This window comes from Octopus sinensis, linkage group LG3 (assembly GCF_006345805.1).
Source record: "Octopus sinensis linkage group LG3, ASM634580v1, whole genome shotgun sequence".
Taxonomy (NCBI): domain Eukaryota; kingdom Metazoa; phylum Mollusca; class Cephalopoda; order Octopoda; family Octopodidae; genus Octopus; species Octopus sinensis.
In genome coordinates, this window is record NC_042999.1 from 137,074,062 (window position 1) to 137,098,667 (window position 24,606).

Sequence of the window (24,606 nt, forward strand, 5' to 3'; positions counted from 1 at the left end):
CAGTTCCGACAGTAGAGTTTGACTTGATGAAAATTGGCTTTCAAACTGGTCAAATGACTACGAGGAGGACCACGTAAAGTTTTATTTTTCTCTTGTTCTAAAAAAAATGGAGACCGTATCCAATAACGTCGGCTCTCTAACTAGTTTATTTTCGAATATGTACCTGTTTGATAAATAGGACTAAGATTCGGTGTTGGGATTAAAACAGCTCTATTAGCATAGGGTCAATGTAGCTTAAAAACACGTGTTTGTTTTAGGCAAGATCTCCACCCGTCCCCCCAAACCACCCGTTTAAAAAAAAATTTTTTTTTCGACACAAACCCCACTTTTCGGCTACGGGGAATACGAATCTGCAAAAAAAAAAAGAAATTGACAAAAATCAGCATTTTAAAATTACCACCCCCACTCCCATTTCCTTCATTTTTTACTTTTTTCAGAAATTTTTTTTCAAAATATGCTGGAAAATACGGACATTATGATTCTGACAAAAATTTCAAACCATTTCTGTAGTTACGGTTTTTACTGTTAGGGTTAGGGTTGGCGAAAAAAAGTCCAAATTGAAGAATTGGGGGGGGGGGGTTAACAATGCCGATTTTTGGCAATTTTCCGGAACCTCGGTGTCCCAAAACGGGTGTTTTTGGCAAAAAAAAAAAAAAAATTACAAAAATAAACAAATTTGGGAGAAAATGAGGTGGTGGGGGACGGAAGTCTTTCCCTGTTTTATATTTATGTTATGCCATTTATTTATATTGTGAGACCATGGCGAATCTGGAAATGGAAAGTCTTGCTTCAGTATCTGCTGGCAGAGCAAGATGCTGTCTTGGTGCTGTTGCTTTCTGTTTTGTATGCATGTTAGTTGTTTGTAATTGCTCTTTTCTTTAGCACCAATCCTCATCCACTCCTTTTTTTTTTTTTTCAACCCTGTTCAGAAATAATAATGAAATTAAAATGAATATAAAATTTTAATGGCTAGAATGCTCTATTATAGCACTAACATATTTTATTCACATAACCACGAAGCCTTAAATATTTCAGGATGGAATAGTTTATTATATGAACCCTAAAAGTATTTGACTTGTACTTTATTATATTTTATCTTTTACTCGTTTCAGTCATTAGGCTCAGGCCATGCTAGGACACAGCCTTGAAGAATTTTTACTCAAATGAATCGACCCCAGTACTTTTATTATTTTAAAGTCTTGTACTTATTCTATCAGTCACTTTTGCAGAACTGCTAAGTTACAGGGACATAAACACACCAACTTTAGTTGTCAAGTGCTGGTGGACACACACATACATACAACAGGCTTCTTTCAGTTTCCATCAACCAAATCTACTCTCAAGGCTTTAGTCAGCCTCAGGCTATAATAGAAGACACTCGTCCAAGGTTCTATGCAGTGGAACTGAACCCAGAACCATGTGCCTGGGAAGCAAACTTCTTACCACACAGCCATGCCTGTGCCTATATATTGTTAGAAATTGTTGCAGTGCTGGACAAAAAGGCCTTACTGTTCAGAGATCAAATTACTAAGAGATCAACTTTGTTTTCATTTTTCCCAGGTTGATAAAAGAAAGTACAACTCAGTGACATAATAATCAACTCTCCCTCCCTACCAAAACCATAGTCCTTGTGTTCTATGCCTAAAAAAGTCAACATTAATAAGAACTATAACAAAACTTAATTGTGCAGGTAGCTTTGAAGTATTGTATATTTTTATTTTATTTTCGCATGTTGTATTCATAATTAAGGTGGGAAATATCTGGTGGGAAACACTGTTGTGGTGAAGTTAAGTCAATATTTTATTCTATTGTCCATATGTTAAGATATAATTAAAGTGTTACATTTCCCATCATTTCTTCTATACTGTCTTTCTTTGACATCAACTCTTATTTAACATTTTTGTTTTTTCTTTGCTTTTTTCTTTCTCTTTCTTTCTACCCCCCCCCACTTATTCTCTCTGTCAAACTTTTTTAACCAATTTCATTTCTTATCTTGAATGTCTTTTTTTTATTTTCCAACCTGCTTCTTCAGGTCACTGAGCTTTTATTCTGTTTTTGCTTACGTTTAATAACTTACTCATACATCCTGTAGAATATATCTACTTATTCAAATATTTTCAAATTTTAGCACAAGGCCAGCACTTTCAGGGTACTCTAGTGTTCAAATGGTACTTATTTTATTGACCCTGAAAGGATGAAAGGCAAAGTTGAGCTTGGCAGCATCTGAACTCAAAATGTAAAGTTGGACGAAGTGCCGTTAAGCATTTTGCCTAGCATGTTTATGATTCTGCCAGCTTAGCACCTTTATTTATTCAAATATTAGAATATTAATTTTTTTTACTAACCTCAATTTCATTAAATGTTTATATTGTTATCTGTTTTCAAATAAAGACGAAAAATTACTTTAAATAAATGACAAGCCAGAGTAAAAAACTCAAAACCTCAATTAACTCTAAATATTGAGTGTCCTCTCCTTTCGTTTAGCAGCCATGAGGTTAAGAGCTTACTTCTCAACTAAATGGTTTTGGGTTCTGTCCCATTGTGTGGCACATTGGGCAAGTGTTTTCTACTGCAGTTCTGAGCTGACCAAAGCCTTGTGAGTGGATTTGAAAAAATGAAACAGAAAGAAGTATATGCTGCTACAATGACAACAACAGCAACTACTATTACTATTACTGCCACTACTGCCACCACTACCACATCATCATCATCATCATTGTTGTTGTCGTAGTCATCATTTTATTGCTCTCTTTCCCATATCTGCAGAGATCAGATGAAAAAAAATTTGTTTGATTTTCTATGGCCAGATTCCTTCCGGTTGCCAACATTCACTTGTTCCCAAGCAAGATAATATTTTCAGCATTGAAGATCAGAAACAAACAACATTGCTTGTATTATATATATATATATTTGTATGTCTGTCTGTATATATATATATATATATATCATCATCATCATCATCATTGTTAATGTCTACTTTCCAAGCTGGCATGGGTTGGACAGTTTGACTGAGGACTGGCAAGCCAAGAGGCTGCACCAGGCTCCAGTCTGATCTGGCAAGGTTTCTACAGCTGGATGCCCTTCCTAATGCCAACCACTCTGAGAGTGTAGTGGGTGCTTTTTACATGCCACAAGCATGGGGGCCAGTCAGGTAGCACTGGCATCGACCACATTCAGATGGTGCTTTTTACATGCCACCGGCATGGGAGCCAGTCAGGCAGGTAAAAATTAAACCATTAGTTGCATGAGAAAGATTTTGTCAAATGAATTGATCCCAGCATATTACTGGTAGCTATTTTATCATCCTTTGATTGATAAAATGCCAAGTTATCCCTAGAGGGATTTGAACTCAAAATAGATAGAGAAAATGGAGATAAAGCTAAAGATCACTCATTTTGCCTACATAGGAATAAGGATAGTTGTGTGATAAAAAGAAATTTTGAGTTTGATCTCACTGCATGACACCATTCTTTATGTTAGAGTCAAGTTGATCAATACCTTAGAAGCAGACACTTGGTACACAACAGAAACTGCATAAGAAGTCCATCAAACATATTGTAAAGTACAGTCCTTTCATAACTGAGTGTTGCTCATAAAATGTCTCACACAAGTTCAAGAGAATTAATGGCTTGAGAAAATTCAAGTAAAAAAAATAAAGGTTCAATGACTTATGGAGTTAAATCTATAGTCACATTAAATTGGGGCATAATTAAGAGATTGATTGTTTCTGTTATCTTCCTTAACTAAATGTCTTCTCCTCTGAACTAGTTACAGCATTCCAACTTCACTCAGACTCATCCAGCTTACCTTTTTCTGTCATAGCTATTGATCCCTATTGTACTGCAATCACCCTTCTTGATGTCCCACTAAACTCTCTCCTTTGCAAAATTAAAATCCTCTAACATTTTTTCACTAACTCTGTATGTACAAACTCAAAATCAACCAAAGTCAATCATATCAGCCTGGAAGGACCGGCAAAGCTCATGGACTCTGTACATCTCCTTTGTGTAAAGTCACCATTTAATGTCTGTTTTCCATGCTGGCATAGAATGGACAGTTTGACAAGATCTGGAGATCTACAGGGCTGTGCCAAGCATCAGTGTAAGCTTCAGCATGGCTTCTATGGCTGGATTCCTTTCCTAATGCCAACTACTATACAGTGTGTAGTGGATGCTTATATCGTTCCACTTGTACTAGTGGGGTTGCCAAGAAACTTGAAAGACAGAAGAAAAAAAAGAGTAAAAAAACAAATTCCAATATTGATTGTTATTTATTTACATCTGTTTACTTCCTTCCTATTTGCTTTCATCAAAATCTTAAAACTACTCAACACAGAAACAAACTGAGAATGTTCTAAGAGTGTTTGTCCTTTCATCTTACATAAAACAACTTAATAAGTTGTTTAACATCCATTTTTCCATCTTTGCTTGAGTTTGGACAGGAAGTTATTTGAGACTGAATTTTATAGCTGGTGTCACATAAAAAAAAAACCTCATGTTGGTGTCACATATACAGATTCTGTGTTGGTGCCACATAAAAAGCACTCAGAACACTCTCTAAAGTGGTTGACATTAGGAAGGGCATTCAGCCATAGAAACCATATCAAAACAGACAAATGGAACCTGGTGCAGTTCTCCAGTCGGCCACCTCCTGTCAAACCATTCAACCTATGCTAGTATAGAAAATGGATGTTAAATGATGATGATGAGGCTGGATGCTCTTCTGTCAAGCAGTCATAATGTTGACAAGAGATGTCAATATTCTCACCACTTCGTTTGAGTGGTGAAAAGTGTGAAATATCAACATTCATGCATGTTCATATGCACAAGCATGTACGTTCATTCATTTCATCTGTTTTTCTATGCTAGCATGCTTTAAATATGAGGATACTGAGGCAGGAATTTTAGGGCCAAATACACTTCCTTACTGGTTTTTCAAGTACAAAATTTTTATCTCAGAGGAATTTGAAAGCATAGAGCTAACAAACAATTTGTTGATAGTAAATGTGAACAAATGTCACTGGTCGCAGCCTAACCAGAAACTATATATATATATATATATATATATATATATATATATATATATATATACGGGCTTCTTTCAGTTTCCAGCTACCAAATCTATTCACGTATGTGTGCATTCATTTCCGTAAGTGTGTGTTTGTGTCTTCTTGTCTTGACATCATGCAATAATTGTAAATGAGCATCACTGTCATACAAGTGGTTTTGCATATTTCCAATCATCCAGGGAAACATATCTGGCTGTAAGGAAATATTACCATAAATTTCTGCATCTTTTCACTTCATTAGCTATGATCCAATGACATCATTTCCAGCCAAAAATGTATCTTCAAATACAGGGCTGGATTAAGACTTGTAGAGGCCCTAAGCACTTAAAAGGTTTGGTGTCCTCAAGTATATGTAAATAGTTCAAAATGTAAATGATGATAAATTATAAGATAAATTTTTATTTTTCAAAAGGAAACAAAATTTACAAGACGATGGAAAATAATGTTTATTTTTGTATGCTTCTACTTTATTTATATTTGAAAAGTTTTCTCCATTTAAAAAAAAATTGTAATGTGTTTGATGATATTAAAATTAATTTTATGTAAAATTTCTGCTTCTATACTTAGTAGAGATAAGGCATTATGAATATTATTTTAGCAAGTGTAAGGTGATTTCTTTTGTGCCATAAACCATTTTCATTTCTGTGGTGCCCCTCATTTCTTGATGCCTTAAGCATGTGCTTATTTTGCTTAATGGGTTAATCCAGTGCTGTTCACACATGTCTAGAGGAGGAATTTTCTCCTGGGACTATTTTTGCAGTGAAAGGTCTTATCACATGCAAATGCACTGGAATGCTGTTATATATGATTTTACATGAAAATATTTTAATCAAAGCTGATTCATGCAATATTATACATATACATATATATAATATGTAGGGTATTGGCTATGCTGACAGTGGATGGAAAACATTTTTGAGTTATAAACTGGTAGATAGGTCTGGCTAAAGTTCATAACATGAAGTAATACAAGATAGAGAATAAAACATGACAAAGAATCTAAATTAAAAGATAAAATAAAGAATGATAGGTCTACACTTATTGACACATATAGACGTACATGTCTTTATATGTGTGTCAACATGTGTAGACCTATCCTTCTTCATTTTATGTATTTATTTGGATCCTTTGTCATGTTCTATTCTCATATTACTTTGATTTACGTGATGTATCCACTCTAAACTATAGCCAGACCCACCTACTGGTTATAACCTGGAAATGCTTTCCATCCACTGTCAGTATAGCTAAACTCAGTATATGTAATGAAGCATCTTATTTAATATGTGATACCTGATGAGATGCACCTTGCTATGATTGATGCAACACAATTAGCTATGCAATATCCCACTTGAAGGGAATAGATGCAGGATGCTTCGAAACGATTGTTGTGATGATTAAAGATTCTTGCTAACTCCATATATATATATATATCATTGAAAACCAAGAGGAGAGTGGAGGTGTGTTTACATCCAAAACATTTTTATTAAATAGTTTCCTACAATATATATAAGAATTACCATCATTGTATATATCTATGTGTATGTGTCTCTGTGTCTCTGTATCTGTGTTTGTCCCCCAAACCCGTCACCATGTGACAACCGGAAATAGTTTGTTTACATCCGTGTAACTTTGCAGTTTGGCAAAAGAGACTGACAGATTAAGCACTAGACTTAAAGAATAAGTCCTTGAGTTGAGTTGCTTGACTAAAACCCTTTGAACCAGTGTTCCAGTATGGCCACAGTCAAATGACTGGAATAAATAAAAGAGTATATATATATATATATGTGTGTGTGTGTGTATATATATATATATATATATACATATACAAATAAGAAAATGGAGAAACAAATTCATCTCGTTCATCAACTTATGGATATTACAATTTTACATTATTTATTAATTATACAAATGGGAACATCAAAAGCATTTATGTATTAAGAATTTGGGTACTTTACCAACAGTATATTGGATAACTGATATCCCATAGTGGGTTACATTCATAACCCCTATCTTACTTTATATATATATATATATATATATTACGGAGATGTACTCGCATAGCAAGTGATTTGATCTGAGATCGTGTGCTGAAACGAAAACAATTGCAGCGAGAAACGTACCCAGGATATACCTATTGGATGAATTACAGTGGAATGACTCACCATAAGTAATCCTAGGTGCTCCTTACAACTTGATGCTGTTAGCTGGAACCTAGATTATAACTGAGTACTTGTATGGTACCCACCTGGATAATTTATCCCTATCTAGTCATCATATATATGTATGTATGTATATATATATATATATATGTATGTATATATATATATATATATGCAGATCAGCATGTTGATTTGCTAGCTTCTGCACACATTTTTTTCTCTCCTTGTTTCTCTCCGTGTTTCTTTTCTGTGTATCTTTCTGTTGAAGAGCGTAGGCTTGAAACGTAAAAGACTTGTTTTATTTATATTCCTGAGCGCCATACTAATACAATTGTTTGTTTGTATTCCACCTACCTTCATCTTTTGTTTATTTTCATAAAGCTTCCCGTTATATATATATATATATAAGTTCAGCAAAATTTAGATTCAAACGAATATGGTACTTAAGTCAGATGCACCAGAATTTTGTACGGTGTCATCCATATAAATCCATGGGGTGATTATAATCAAAGTAAGCAACAAGAATAAATGCCCTGATGCAGTACCAGGGAGTGGCTCTCATGGCTTCTGATCTTAATTGATTGGAAGTGTTATCATGTACATTGGTTTGTCTTGGTATAAAAGGATGGCTACAGCAAATATTCTGCTCAATACCACAGATTTACTTGTCAGTTGTTTGACCTTAACCAGTTGTCCATGTCCCTTAGTGGCTGACGATATGTGCATCTCTGATCATGAGCAGAAATAGTGGGGAAGTATCATAGCCATGTGTTGTGAGGGATTCTTTGGGGTTTGAATTATTCACCTCTGGAAACATGGGTGTTTCATTTAACATCCTTAAACAACCCTTATTCAGAGACCTTTTGAGTGGGATGGGTTACTTGACCAGAACAAAATTCTAACTGGGCCCCACCTGCAAGGTCATGTGTTGTTTATCTTGATATGAGATCACCATGTTGCGAACACATGGTTGTGATGCATGTGCCTAGTATACCCTTATCACATGGGTAGTCATGATGGGTATACTGAGCTTTGTATATTTTACCTCAGTGTCACTTTGATGGCATGCACTGCTCTCTCACTCAATAATAATAATAATAATAATAATAATAATGATAATAATAATAATATAGGGTAGGACAGTATTTACATTGAAAAATTTGTAAACATTACAAAATCAGCACTCCTGCTTACTGAACATCATCCTGAGCCAGTCATTGAAGGTTAAAATGTCACTATCCTCTGGAATTTTCCAGTCAACACTGACAGAATGACCCAGGCTAATTAACCAGACATGATTATAAAAGACAGGGAAGAAAATACTTGTAAACTAATAGATGTAAGTGTTCCTACTGATAAAAATATATCTGTCAAAGAATTTGACAAATTAAGTAAATATAAGGATCTGGAAATTGAAATACAAAAGATGTGGTTTCTTAAAGTAAGAACTGTTCTTGTTATTGTGGGTGACCTAGGTATGATAAAAAAGGGATGCCAGAAACATTTAAAAAAGGTCCCAGGAGAACCATGTCTCAGAGAAATCCAAAAGATAGTGTTGACAAGTAGTGCCCACATCTTTGGAAAAATCCTATCCATTTAAATGTCTGTGTTATATTACATGAAGACATTTCGCCACTTCCTCTCCCCAAGCTTTCTGCCATACTGTAACATCTCTTATCCTTCACACACCCTAAGATGCTGAGTGTGCCTCAGCAAGTGCTTGTAACAAACATGCAGATTAAAAGTAAAATAATAATAATAATGATAAAAATTAAAATGGTTTGTGATTTAGACACAAGACCAGTGATTCTGAGGGGAGGAGGTTAGTCAATTCCATCAGTTGCAGTACTTGACTGGTACTTTATTTCATTGTAATGTAACCAGATTGTAACCTTAGCAGGATTTGAACTATGAATGTGGAGAACCAGGATAAATACCACAAGCTATCTTTTCTACCAATTCTACCAATTCACTGCCTTATTAATAGTTGTAGTAGTTGTAGCAGCAGCAGCAGTAGTAGTAGTAGTAGCAGCAGCAGCAGCTGCAGTAGTAGCAGTAATAGCAGCAGCAGTTGCAGTAGCAGTAATAGCAGTAGTAGTAGTGGTAGTGGTGGTGGGGTATAATTGTAGTAGCAGTAGTATTGGAAGCAGTGATGATGATGATGATGATGATAATAACAATGGCAGTGATGGCAAGGAGGTGGAGAAACAATTACCTCCGTTGTAATTTTTTTCTGTGTCAACAATCCTGAAACGCCACTGTCAGGTAAATCTTCAAAGAAATCCGATTGTCAGAGCTTATAATGAGGCATAGCAGCATAAACCAGTGACAGGAGGAGGAAGAAACAGGTTTAATTCTCAAAGTTGAAGATTAACTCAATTGTCTGGATGTTGATGGGTGGGTGGTTTTGTATTAATTATCTCAATTACACTTCCTCACTGAAGCTGACAAGAAAACCTATCAAAGACTCAGCAACTGGGACAATGACAGGTTGCTAAGTTTTTTTTTTTTTTTTATGTAAGCTACAGTTTTGTTAAATAAATCTAAATTTATTAACCTACTTTCAGATAATCTCAAATTTGTTGTGAAATATCCCCAGGTTTTATATATTCCTTTTTATGTTTGTCAGGAGTGCTGTGATGGTTGTATGGTCAAGAAACTTGCTTTGCAATTATGTTGTTTTGGGCTTATTCCCACTGCATGGCACCTTGGAAAAGTGTCTTCTACTGTAGCCCTGGCCCAACCAATGTGTGAGAATTTGGTAGATGGAAACTGTGTGGAAGCTTCTATCCATCCATTCATCCATCCATCCATCTATCTGTGTGTATGTGTATGTCTTTTTGTTTGTGTTTGTTCCCCATCACACTGCTTGACAGCTGGTATTGGTTTGTTTACATCCCTGAAACTTGCCAGTTCAACCAAAGAGACTGATAGAATAAGTACCAGACTTAAAAATAAGTGCTGGTCTTGATTTTTTCTACTATACACTTCAGCATTTCAGTAGCCCAATGGCTGACACGAGTAAAAGGTATAGAACAAGTGTCAGTGTCAATGACCTTTACAGACCCTATCATACTTGTAAAATTTTTGCAAGTGATTGATGTTCAACTTGGGAATCTTCTGTTCAATATCCTCCAGAATAAATGTGGATGTAGGAGGAAACTGGGATCCTAGTTTGAATGCTTATAATAGAATGAGTTCTCCAATACTGAAGGATAAGATAGTGATATGAAACCATGTGGTATATTGGATCATCAAGTAAGATCAAAAGCATTTAAGTCATGTTTAGTTTAGTTTTAGTTCTGTCTTGTGACCTTGGACTTATCATGCCAGTGGCCTGGCATCCATATAATGTGGAAGGAAGTGTTTTGCTTAAGAACAACACAATGCACTACTCAGTCTGGGAATCAAAACTACTATCTGACAATTGTGCAATTTTCATTCATCTTCATGAAAATTGCACAATGAAAAGGTCATGCATCTTCACACTCTAGTCATGGTCTTTTATCATTATTTTTCACAGAATGTATCTGGGAGTATATGATCCAATATATCTTCCTCCTTAATGTATAGGGTGTGATTTAAGGTAAAGTTAGCTGCTATTTCTAACTGAGAACTGACACAATTCACTTATTTGCCAGTGGTTATTCTCAAATACTAAAGTGATTTAACTAATAAGAGAAATGTCATAAGAAAAACAGATTGTTGTACTTGTAGGCTAACAACAAATCAAACTCTAACTGAAGCCTCTGCATGGCTGCTTAACTTGCTAGAAATAGCTGCCAAAACTCTCTCATATTACGACTCACCATCTTAAAAAGGAAGCAACACATTACTCTTTTACTATTTTTCAGTCATTTGACTGTGGCCATGCTGGAGTACTTCCTTTAAAACATTAGATTATATAATCCTGGATATGCTAGACCTAAGAAAAACAAGACTGGATGATCATAGCTAGAATGTTATTCATCATAAATCTGCTTGACTGAGACTGACCAAGGACTAAACAATCACAACAGCATATCTCTAATACAGCATACTGTATGGCACCTAAGGCAGGCTGAAAGAAATGAATAACAGTTACATCACTAACAACAACAACAACACTTCAGCAACAACAACAACCATAAGAAAAGAAAATGAAAGGAAAGAAATTCTCTTAGGTTGTTTATAATAAGGGTTCTTAAAATAAAACGGAAAAGCTGGCACTTGAATTTTAAGAAGATAAGTGGTCATTTCTGGGAAACAAAAATATTGACGAAATCTTTATTCAAACTTGTGTGTGTCTGTTTATGCCTGTGTATGTGCATGTATGTGGGTGTTTGTAGTAAAGGGCTAGTTGAGTGTTTTATTTTCATTTCAAAAGGTTATATTAATTATTTTTTAATCTGTTACCCAGTTTAACACCACCACATTTGATTCGTTCAACAGTGTTTACTTTATTGCAAGGATTCAGACTGAATCTTCCGTTTGAGGATAAATTTCTCCTTTGCCTCAACAAGTTTTGGAGGCTTTGAAAAAATAAAGTATCATAGACTCTGTTCCTCTATTCCTGACCAAACAATTCAAAAATACTATTAATAATTTTTTACCATTCATTTTTTATGATTATATTGGTTGGGGGAAGTTTATTGAGTCAGGATGCCCCTACTGTTGTCAATTTTTGCTTGTTTCTGAGCAAAGTATTACATCTTTATGGCCAGACATGTTTTTGCAGAGTATTGGAAAGGATTGGCATTTACAACTATCACATGATGTCATGACAAAAGGACACAAATATACACACTCACACACACACATTTGTATATTCACAACAAGCTTCTTTCAGTTTCTTATTTCTTTATTGCCCACAAGGGGCTAAACATAGAGGGGACAAACAATGACAGACAAAGGGATTAAGTCAATTACATCAAACCCAGTGTGTAACTGGTACTTAATTTATCAATCCCGAAAGGATGAAAGGCAAAGTCGAACTCAGCGGAATTTGAACTCAGAACGTAGCGGCAGACGAAATACCACTAAGCATTTCACCCGGCATGCTAACGTTTCTGCCAGCTCGCCACCTTTCAGTTTCTGTCAGCTTCTTTCAGTTTCTGTCTCCCAAATTCACTCACAAGGCTTTGGTCAGCCCAGAGCTATAGTAGAAGACACTTTCCCAAGATGCCATGCTGTAGGACTGAACTTGAAACCATAACGTTGGTTTGTTAGCCACACAGACATGCCTGAGCCTATAATGTTACCATCAATCAGTCACTTTTCATATTTTAAGAGAAAGGTTAGCATTTTTTGCTGAAGTTTGTAAATTTGGGTAAGCCTATTATATCATAGAAAGATGAGGATCCTACGAGAAGTAGGTTGGTTGCATTCTTAGCAGAAAATGACATGGTCACTGACACTTAGCACAGGCTATTGCCCAGGAAGGCGATCTTCATACACCTCCTACAACATTATGACTCAGTATAGAAACTGCTGTTCAACTGTTGTAATGTGGATGTGATGTATCTTGTTTTCTTTTGTAAAAGTCGTTGATAAATTGGTTATGGAATGATATATAGGACTCTTGTGTTAATAGATATAACTATTGATTTCTTTGTTAGACAAAAGACCTATGACCTGTCTATCCAAAGAAAAAGATAAATGGATAATAATAATAATAATAATAATTTCATTTATTTGCTGCAATGATGAAGGATGAGGAGACAAATAATAATAAGAAGAAGAAGGAGAAAAAGTCCTCTCCCCACTGCCACCACTAATAACTGAGGTTAAGATACTTAAATGTCTTGATCAGGAACTCAGTTATCTGTCTGAAGCAGGATATGAACTCACATTTTGGTATGGAAGCAATTTCAATGACATGGCTTGGATAAGACATTTGGAGGCAGTGTTTTATGGTTAGATACCATTCCTAACATCAACCCGTTTTAGGTGCCTCTTGAGACATGCAGGAACTTGTAAGACCTATCCTAAAATTGTAAAATGCTGAATACAAGGCTGTGTAATTGAAAAGTTTGCTTCTCAACCAAGTGGTTTCAGGTTCAGTCTCACAGTGTGACACTTCGGACAAGAGCCTCTGGTACAACCAATGCCCTGTGAGTGAATTTTGTAGATGGAAACTTTGTTGAATCCTGTTATATATTTTTATGTGTACTTGAGATGTGTCAAGCTAAGTAAAATTACTGGCATTCATACATACAGGCTTGTCTTTTATAGGTACTGGTGTCACATAAAATATATTTGTGCCAGTGCTGTGTAAACACACCCATGCCAGTGGTGCGTAAAACACACTCAGCACACTCTGTAAAGTGTTTGGCATCCAGCCAAAGAAACCATGCCATAACAGACAACTGGAGTCTGGACAGTTCCCCTGCTGGCCAGCTCCATGTCAAACTGTCCAACCCATACCAGCATGGAAAATGGATGTTAAATGATGATGATTGATGATGATGTGTATGTACTCTTTTACTCTATATTCTTTACTCTTTTACTTGTTTCAGTCATTTGACTGTGGCCATGCTGGAGCACCACCTTTAGTCGAGCAAATCGCCCCCAGGACTTATTCTTTCTAAGCCTAGTACTTATTCTATCGGTCTCTTTTGCTGAACCGCTAAGTTACGGGGACATAAACACACCAGCATCGGTTGTCAAGCGATGTTGAGGGGACAAACACAGACACACAAACATACACACACATATACACATATATATATACATATATATGACGGGCTTCTTTCAGTTTCCGTCTACCAAATCCACTCACAAGGCTTTGGTTGGCCTGAGGCTAAAGTAGAATACACTTGCCCAAGGTGTCACACAGTGGGACTGAACTTGGAACCATGTGGTTTGTAAGCAAGCTACTTCACACAGCCACTCCTACGTCTATGTGTATATTTTTGCATCTGTGTTTGTTCCCCAGCTCCCCCACTCGACAATCAGTGTTGGCTTGTTTACATCCCTGTAACTTAGTGGTTCGGCAAAAGGGACTAATAGAGTAAATACAATATATGTAAAAAGTAAGTTATTGGGGTCAATCCATTCAACTAAACCACTTTAAGAGGTTGCCCCAACATAACCACAATCCATTGACTGAAACAAGTTCAAAGATAAGATGCACAGGCATAAATTACATAATAAATAACACTGCTGCTCATCTCTTTAGTGAAATGGTTGAGTCAATCATTGAACTTATTGATGACAAGAGGCATCTGAGCAATGAAATATCAACTCTACTGACTTATAGCCAAGAGCACTGCAGCATTGTGTCCTATACATGCATGTAGAAGTGCACAATAAGCCCTTCAGCAGAGGTTGAGCAATAGATGTGTGGGTTACTAGGGCTGTCTTGATAACATTATCAGTCCCTGAGTAAACTAATTCATTAGAACCAATAGTATTTATTCATTCATTGACTAGAAGCCACAGTAAACTTAGATTAGAATAGGGCTCTTAGACCAATGGGGTCCCAGGTAACTGCCCAGTATGTCCATGCCTTAAGACAGCCCTATGGCTCACAGCCACTCAGTTATTCAGTCTCCTAGTTTGATTAGAGCTAACATATGACTATATGACAACAACCAGAGGAAACTTCTTCTGGCCACATCCCTTAGGTAGGCAGTGAAGTCATGAATATAAACCTAATATCTTAAGACATTGCAAACATTTGTCAATTATTTTCACTACTGTATGGAGAATCATTTATCTCCCACTATGGAATTTATTTATTTCATCATTGTTGTTGCCACCACTGCCCCTATTATTGTATCAATGTCTACTTTTCTGTGCTCACATGGACCGGATGGAATTTGTTGACAAGGCCATCACATGACTTTTAGAGGCCCCCTGCATCATTTTGCTTCAAGGCCTCAACTCTCCAATCAAAATTCATAATCTATGCACCTTTTGTTCATAGCTATATTTTACTTTATTCTATCTGAAGTTCAATATTTCTCGTTATCCTAAAGAACATCTTTAAAAGTACAAGTTAAATTTATTTAGGGCTGGAACTATTGTATAATTTCATGTTTAGGAAGGCCAACATTTAATAGGGTTGAATATTTATTCAATGAACTCATAAGTATCAGAAGACAAGCATTTCAAAATAACAACAGTTGCCTCAGCTTTTATATACAAAGAAGTTTATTCAAGAGCATTAAAATACAAAAACGCTTTCAATCTAAAACAGAAACAAACTATTTTAAATTATATATTTTTGTAAAATAGACATGAATGTTTTCAAAGGCTTGATAACAGTCAAAAACACCTTTTTTTAATTCTATATTTCACTGTTAGCTGTTGCTATATTTCGATTGGATAAACAATTCTACAGTTCAAACTGTAAAGTCAAAATACCAAAGATGCAAAATATAAAGAATTTCTTACCTTCCTCTGAAATCACAAATTCAAGGGAAAAATAGTACTTTGCAAAATAAAATACGTTGATCACAAACTAGTTACAACTGAAGAATACCTGTGTGTATACATACACACAAACATCTGTGTGTGTGTGTGTGTGTTTGTACGTGTGTGTATGTGTGTACAAATGAATAGGTATATGTATGCTTGTGTGTGTATGTTTGTATGTATGTATAAGTATACAACTTCCACCTTTCATCACCATTGCTTCTTTTTCTTGTCTTCTGTTGAAGTTGTTCTTATTTCCATTGTTTGGGATTTCTTTCGTTTTTTCTTTTATCTCCCTAGGGAATTCCCTGACAAGCTTTTTTCATTTATTTTTTTGTTTCTTTAAAATTTATTTACAGTACACACTCGTATTTTTTTCCTCGCCTGGCTTGAAATTTTCAGTTAGCGTTTTAAACAAAGTAAATAGCTGGCTCATCTATGTACTTGAATCTTAACACGGGGGTCCCTCAACTGCAGAGGTTTCAGGGGCTTAGCAACGGCCCTGTTTGTTGAGGTGTATTTTGCTCTACTATCATGAACCCTCACCTGTTTCCAAATAAAGTAATATTTCTCCATGACCAGACATATTTTCACATAACATTATAAATGATGAACACTGCTTGTATGATGGTGACACTCATTTACAACTCTCTTGTGATGTCAAGGCATGAAAACAGTAACACACAAACATGCACACACACACATACACACACACACACACACACGCATTTATATACAACAGGCTTCTTTCAGTTTCCATCAATCAAATCCACTCATAAGGCGTTGGTCAACCTGGGGTATTGTAGAAAACACTTGCTCAAAGTGCCACACAAAAGTGCCACACAGTGGGACTGAACCCAGAAGCATGTGGTTGGGAAGCAAATTTCTTACTATACAGACTGGTGAGACTAATGGAGAACTCAGAACTTACTGAGGTGCTAAGTGTGGGTTTCTAAAACAATTTTGTTTGAGGGGAAAAAAATTGTCACATTGGAATATATTTTTATTGATTTAATTTCATTTGAAGCTAATCTCTTTAACTAATTATGACATTTACAAACACCTGTTTATTTTTCTTTATCAAAATTTATAACTAATTGTTTAAAGTAATTACAATTGTGCTTAAAGCAGAAAGCCAAAGAAACTACCTAAAAGATATTTTAAAATTTGTTATAGAGGGAGTACTTATTTGGCAACTCTTTCTTTAAATGTTATGTTTCTATAATCTTGTACATATTTCAATCATTGGACAGTAGTCATGCCTTGATGGGCTTAGTCAAATGAATTGACTCCAGTACTGATTTTAATTCTAATAGACACTTGTACCAAACTGCTAGATTATGATGATATAAACAAAATAAACACTGGCTGTCAAGCAGTGGTGGGGACATACACAATCACAAACAAACATACATGCACACGTGTGCTTGTGTGTGGTGAGCTTCTCCGCAGTTTTCACTTAATAAATTCCCTCATTGGACACTAAACTCTGCTTGTGAAGACCTGTTGAGGCAAGTGAAATCGAAATCCAAATTGAAATCAAATTTGTTGACTGGCATCCGTGCTAGTGGAGCGCTCAGAGTACCATCCGAGCGTAATCATTGCCAGAGCAACAAACTGGCTTCTGTGCCGGTGGCACATAAAAAGCACTATTCAAGCATGATCATAACCTGCGTCACCTTACTGGCGCCTGTGCTGGTGGCACGTGAAAAGAACATTCGAGCCAGGTCATTGCCAGTGCTGCTGGACTGGCTCCTGTGCAGGTGGCACATAAAAATCACCATTTGAGCGTGGCCATTGCTAGTACTGCCTGACTGGCCCTTGTGCCAGTGGCACGTAAAAGCACCCACTACACTCTCAGAGTGGTTGGCATTAGGAAGGGCATCCAGCTGTAGAAACTCTGCCAGATCAGATTGGAGCCTGGTGCAGACATCTGGTTTGCCACACCTCAGTCAAATCATCCAACCCATGCTAGCATGGAAAGCAGACGTTAAACGATGATGATGATGATGATGACTCACAAGGCATTGGTTAGCCTGGTACAATAGGAGACACTGGCTCAAAATGGCATACATTGGTACTGAACCAGACACAACATAGTTGCAAAATGAGCTTCTTAACTGCACAATTATGCCTAGAATAAATATATTCTATAAATTTATAAGATTTACTCATATAAAAGTAATTTTGAAATGCAGCTTTATCAGATGGGAATTACCTTTATTGTGACCTTGCAACATACAAAGGCTCCCTAATTCTAACCTCACATAAACAGCTTTAGGTCAATATCCACAGAAAAAATGTGGCTAGGAAAGGATACAAATCCATAATACTGCTCTAGATTGAAAAGTGTATGTGTGCATGCGTGCATGTCTGTGAATGTGCATGAGTATGTTTCTGCATGGGTTTGTATGTTTGTGTCTGTATCTGTGTGTGTGATCTGAATGCTTAAAACAGAATGAAACTAGCAAGACCCACCACCATGCACTCCTACTTATAAGCTAAATGGATTAATCAGTTGAGAGAGTCCAATGTCTGGTCAATGGACACTGCAATGAAGTACAAACTGCTGACCTCTTGGTTAATAGGCCAAAACTCTACTGACTCAGTCAGCTCAGGCTTCCACATCAATATACACTCTATCAATATATATATACAGCATGGTCTAAAAAGGCACACAATAAACACACATATGTATGCAAGCACACACACACATGTATACCACATGTATGCACATTCATACACACACTCTCTCTTATATAAAGACACACACATTCACTTAGACATATAAACACACTTACACATACATTCACAGGTTAATATTTACATTTATTTAATATAAATGTAAATAGTAACATTAGAATTAAAATAAAGTAAATATTGATTTCAAATTTTGGCACAAGGCTCTAACAATTTATTTTGTAGGGTGGTGGTAAATCAGTTATACTGACCAGCTGAACACCGGTACATATTTTGACTCTGAAAGGATGAAAAGCAAAATCAAGCTCAGCAGAATAATAAAAGTAAATAATAACATGTGAATCTATGTGTAAGAGTGTTTAGATATTGTGTGTTTATATATTAAGACAGTGATCTGGCTGAGTTGTTAGTGTGCTGGGGAAATGCTTAGCAGCGTTTCACTTGCTTTATGTTCTGAGTTCAGATTTCACTGAGTTCAACTTTGCCTTTCGTTCTTCGGGGGGGGGGGTGGTCAATAAAATAAGTACCAGTTAAATACTAGGGTTGAAGTAATCGACTTATCCCCCTCCCCCCAAAACTGCTGGCCTTGTGCCAAAATTTGAAATTAATGTTTTACATTTATTAAGGGAGCAAGCTGGCAGAATCATTAGCACACTGGACAAAATGCTTAGCTGCATTTCATCTATCTTAATATTCTGAGTTCAAGTTCCACCAAGGCTGACTTTGCCTTTCATCCTTTTGGGTTCAATAAAATAAGTACCAGTTGAGCACTGGGGTAGATGCGATCAAGTCACCCCCTCCTCTAGAACTTGCTGGCCTTGTGTCAACATTCAAAACCAATATTTACATTTATTGATATCCTTTGTGAGCACTTGATAAATTTTCATAAAGAAGAATCACAGTTGACTATTCAAAGATAGCATATTACTGGTACCAATAATATCAACCCTCTTGGCTGTAACAAAGGAGCTCAAGACTGACTGTCAACAGAAAACCTTGTATGACATCAATGGTCAAGTTTTCACAGCCAAATCAGTCAAATAATTATTGGAAAAGTTCCAAACATAGAAGTTGAGTTTAGAATCAAGATGCCTAGAAGTAAACTGAGCAAAGACAAATGTCTTAATTCCCAAGAACTCTGCTGCCATCGAGGAAGTGACCATTCTTGATATACTGAGGTGTAAGTTGGAATTCTATACTGCACCATAGGGTCAACTATGGGTGCACAAAATAGATAATGAGATCATAAGGCCAGGACCATCTTAGAAGCATTATAGGTTCCTGGACAAATCAGTGCTCTGATTTATTTATTAACAGCAAGCCACAGCATACATGGATCAGACCTGGTCCCTAAACTTGTGGTACTCTTAAACCTGTGGCACCCCTAAACCTATGATGCCCCTAGTGTGCCCATGCCTTTAGGCTGCACTGCATAAGGCAAGCTAGCAGAAAAAAGGAAAAAGTTTGTATGTAGCAGTTGTACAAGAATAATTAGCAATACGAGCAACTAGGAAAAGAAATTCTTTCAAATGCTCAGAAGGCTCTTGAGAAGCAGTTGACAACTTCCATTACTTAGGTGATTTAAGCAACTGTGGAGGTGGGTACTTTGAAAGCAAAATATACATAGAAATAATAGACTTAAAAAAAATAATTAGAAAGGTATTATCTGTGCTGGTAACAAAGGGATTCTCTCTCCAAGTAATGAGGAGATTGTATAATGCTTATGTGTGTACAGAGATGATATTGTAAGATACTGAAACATGAGTATTCTTTCTGGAAGAAATTGGTTGTGGTAAGACCTGTAGAGGAATGGGCTTTGTAAGGTCTAAAAGAAAATATTCGAAACATGCTGTACATTATGATGGCATTCTTAAGTTTCCATCAGACCATGTCATGGTATGGTATTTTTATATCCATTTCATTTCTATGTTTCCGAGGTTTGGCTGAGTCTGCACATAAAAATATATTTTACAAAATTGTTCATTATTTTTCTATGGCTTGTTTTTGCCTGTAAAAAGGAGAGGGAGAGAGAGAGAGAGAGAGAGAGAGAGAGAGAGAGAGAGAGAGAGAGAGAGAGAGAGAGAGAGAGAGAGATACACACACATTAGAATTTTAAGTAATGAGATTGAAATTTTCTAGTAAACTTGATATTTTAAACCATTTTTATATTTTAAAATATATATTCTATTAAGTTTACTTATTAAATTTCCTATTTATTGTTAATCATTAGTTTTACTTAAATCTTATATATGGTTAATCACATCCAATTAATGTGCAACATATTCATGGTCTAATCTAAAAAGAAAAAATTCTTTTATTCATATTTATTCTTCTTGATTTCTTTAGATTATTGATACAGATTATCATCATGGTGTTATGTTGATGATGATGATGATGATGATGACAATGATGGTAACAATGATTATGATAGAAATGTAGGTGTTGATGATGTTAGTGTCTGCTTTTCAATGCTGGAATATGGTAGATAGGTACAGCATATTGCTATTCATCACAACCCTCTGTTGCCAATTCCTCTGTGAGGTTTAACATCTTAAGAACTGATATCACATCTTCCAATATTACTCTTTGCCTTTCTCTGCTAGGAGTACCCCACCCCTATCCCTGCTAGCATTTTGCACTCTTTGACTTCTTATGTACGATCCATTCATATAACCTGCCCTTACTAATGCAGCACGTACTAACCCTTTCGTTACTGTATTTATTTTGAGATGCTCTGTTTCTCTCAATTACTTTAAATATAACCAAGAATTTAGTAAAATAGTTATCATTCAACTAGTGTTTGGAACATAAATTGTGACTAAGGCTTGGTGGAATATTTTAATTCAAAACTTATGGAAACACGACATTTGTACTCAGAGCCAGAGCTGGTTTCAGCCGGGTTGGTAATGAAAGAGTTAAGTGATATATTTAAAATCCCAGCCACTCACTTAGCCCACTTTCATTCAGTATTTCATACCAGTTAATGCTGAAAATCAACAGGTCATCTTCAGTTTTTCTTTTCTTCAGTAGATCTTCCACAGTGTCCCTGTTCAAGCAATATAAAATTCTTTACATATGCTTCATACAGTTCATTTCTGCATGTTTTTTTTTTATATGGGAAGCGCCCATTATGTTTTGTAGGTTCTTCCAAACTGGTGAGATTTATGGTCGAACATCTGTAGGTTAATTTCTAAGGCATTCTACCTGAAAAAGATATATAATTCATCTGCCTTTCACTATGAAACATGCTTTAACAAACCTGTGCTGGTGGTGAGGAAACATTCCCTACTTATTCTTTCAAGCTAGTGTCTTTTGATTTGATTTTAAGGGCTGTTAATGTTGTTTAATTTTGGATCAGTTCTGATGGAGTAGATCAACGATGAAAGATATTTCACCTATAATCATACTGTCTGTTATTCAGATACAGAGTCAGTGTCTAAAATCTTGCTGGCTTTCCAAAACAGGTAAAATTTTTATGGCTGATGCCGAATCTAAACATTTGTAAGTTAACATGGATGTCTGAATACCTGCAACAGAGTAATCTTTGATAACCAGGATTGAAGGACCAGTTGAAGGTGCTAAACCAAGCAGTGTGTTAGGTTGGGTGAGATAATAAGTCTTTGAACATTTTAAAGACAGAAATAAAAAATACGAATTTGGGATGATCATACCTTTCCAATCATGCATCATAGTATCTAGTAACTAAAGTTATTGAAATTATTGATAACAAGTACCTTCATAAATATTTGTGAAAAAAATAATACACCTGCCTAATTACACTCTTTAGAAGCAAGCCAAGTGCTATAGTCTGTTTTAATGGTGGCCAATGATTACACATTGACATAGACTATACATTCAATAAGAAGCAAACAATCAATTGTCTCAGCTTGCTTCTACTGGACTGTGATTGTTAAATAAGACACGCATAATCAAGTGGTTACAGAAATTCCTCTAACCATTAATTATACATTACCATATGCAATTTATTATTCTATGTATTCTTAACATTTTTTTAACCTTTGTCTCTCACTTTCTTTTTAATCCTGGAGACATTCATTAATATGGAAATTCTATTCTAATATTATACTTTACAATAGGGTAGTATTGTTGGGTGCAGGAATGGCTGCTTGGTTAAGACAGTTACTTTGTGACTATGTGGTTTTGAGTTCAAAACTATTGTATGGAACATTAGACAAGTATCTTCTACTACAGCTTCAGGTTAGTCAAAAGTAATGATGGAATGCACTTTATTGCAAGCATTTGGGTCAGATTTTTAGTCAGAGGATAACCTCCCTCTTTCTTCTTGCAAATCTTGGAAGCCCAGAAAAAGGGCATAGGCATAGTCCTTTCTCCTTTAACTAATCATTAAAAAAGGGACCAACCTACATGTCTTCAGTATTTGGTTTACACCTCCAAGTTTCAAGTTCAGTCCCTGCTTGAGTCAGACTTTAACTTTCATTCCTTTTAGATTAATAATATGTTCCAAAAATTACCAGCAATATGCTGGAATGTGGCAGAGGAGTGATGGAAATGGCAGAGTTCAAATTAACTGTTATATTGGGTTGTCCAGAAAGTTCATGCCGATTTATAGTAGCTTACCTTTCGACTTATTTTAGAACATGGTTGAGTCCATAAAATAGCATTTGACTACACCTCCATTTAGAGCACAGTTTAAGCTATCTATTCATGGAAGAAGGTTTATGTTCTTATAACCTGTGTTAATTCTGAAACCCTTTAAATGGAAGTTAAGAAAGTTCATTTTCGGTACTTGATACTTTGGGAAGCAGACAAAAATTGCTGCAGCTCAGCTGGAATGTGTTACCCCACCCTCCATATACACCAGATATCGCTCTTTTGGATTTCCACTTATTCAGGTCTCTGCAGAATAGACTTAATGGTAAAAATTTCAATTCCTTGGATGACGTAAAAAGATACCTTGATGAATTCTTTGCCATGAAACCACCTCAATTCTGGGAAGAGGGTATTTTCAAGTTAAAGGAAAGATGGAGATGCATTGTGTAACAAAATGGTTCATATTTGGTTGATTAAAAATGTAATGGCAAGTATTTATTGACCTTTTTCTTTCCTTTAAAAACCAGCTTGAACTTTCCAGACAACCCAACACATTAGTTTAGTCCTACTATGTTTTGTGTTCAAATTCTGTTTGGAGGCTCGACTTCAAATCTTCTATAAAGTGTGTACAAAAGTATCATGCATTGGGATCAGAATCAACTAAATATATTTCTGTTCTACAGATTTTTGGTCTCATGCCAATGTGTAGAATCAATAACATATTAATATTTTTCTAGATCACAAAATCCATGGTACTAGTGCTTATCCCCAGTTTTTGTTACATTAAGTAGACAAGAGAGAATTTTCCCCAAGATTAGATATCTGTCTATTGCATGTAGCTTTCTCACCAGCAGAATTGAATTTGAGATGGGAAGCTAAATAATCCTATTGTCAATTCCACATTGCTACCTGCCACTTAGAACTTGATGGGATCAGCAGCTGTGAGTTCAGTGTTTTGACTATGGACATAAACAGTAACAGTAAGATGAAGTAGTTAGTTTCCCTGCACCCCATTGACTAATCTGTCCATACTTTCTATATTATATTAAAGTCCATTAAATTCACAATAATTACCCTCCACAGATCACTAGAAAAATTGACCTTTATGCTTATATAAGTTATCAACTTTGAAGTTTCACGAAGAAATTAGATCTATTTTCCTCTTCTTCAAGATAAAATGCCCAAGAGAACAAAAATCTTAGAACAATAGTTTTAAATATGTTAATCAAGAAGGAATTAAAACTGAAATGTAAAGAAAATTATCATACATAATGTATGTGAGAGACAGTAAAAAGAAAATTTATGAATACAGTTTTTTCCCAATGACAATTTCTGTTAAACATTGTTATATTCTAGTCCAAGTACATATATAAAAGTAAAAATATTGTTCTCTGAAGATTATTGAGAAATAATTTGATTTCAAACATTACGAAAAAATTTTTTTCTTTTAAAAAAAAGGTAAGAAATTATGAGTAGGATATAACAGTTTATTAAATCAATTCTTGTATATTTCAAAGAAGAGAAAACTCAGATATTTTGGCATGGTCATTTTTTGTTTTTGTTTTTGCCAAATGAGCACACACACTGTATATTTGTTCTTCACTCGTTTATTAACTGTTCTTATGTTGTTTTTTTTTATATTTTAATTCATGTCCATTGTCTGGAAAAAATGTCACTGAAGAGGTTTCAGATGTGTGACAAAAGATT

At 35.6% G+C, this 24,606-nt stretch overlaps 1 long non-coding RNA gene across 1 annotated transcript in view; it reads right to left on the reverse strand.

The window, feature by feature from the left end:
* The window catches only part of LOC118762587, a 28,015-nt gene extending 3,795 nt beyond the window's left edge, over positions 1–24,220 (reverse strand). The window contains exons 1-2 of the long non-coding RNA XR_004998344.1: positions 24,210–24,220; positions 17,443–17,447 (exon numbers count right to left, since the gene is read on the reverse strand). This is a non-coding gene — a long non-coding RNA (uncharacterized LOC118762587). The remainder of the gene's footprint in view (positions 1–17,442; positions 17,448–24,209) is intronic.
* Between the last annotated feature and the right edge of the window lie 386 nt (positions 24,221–24,606).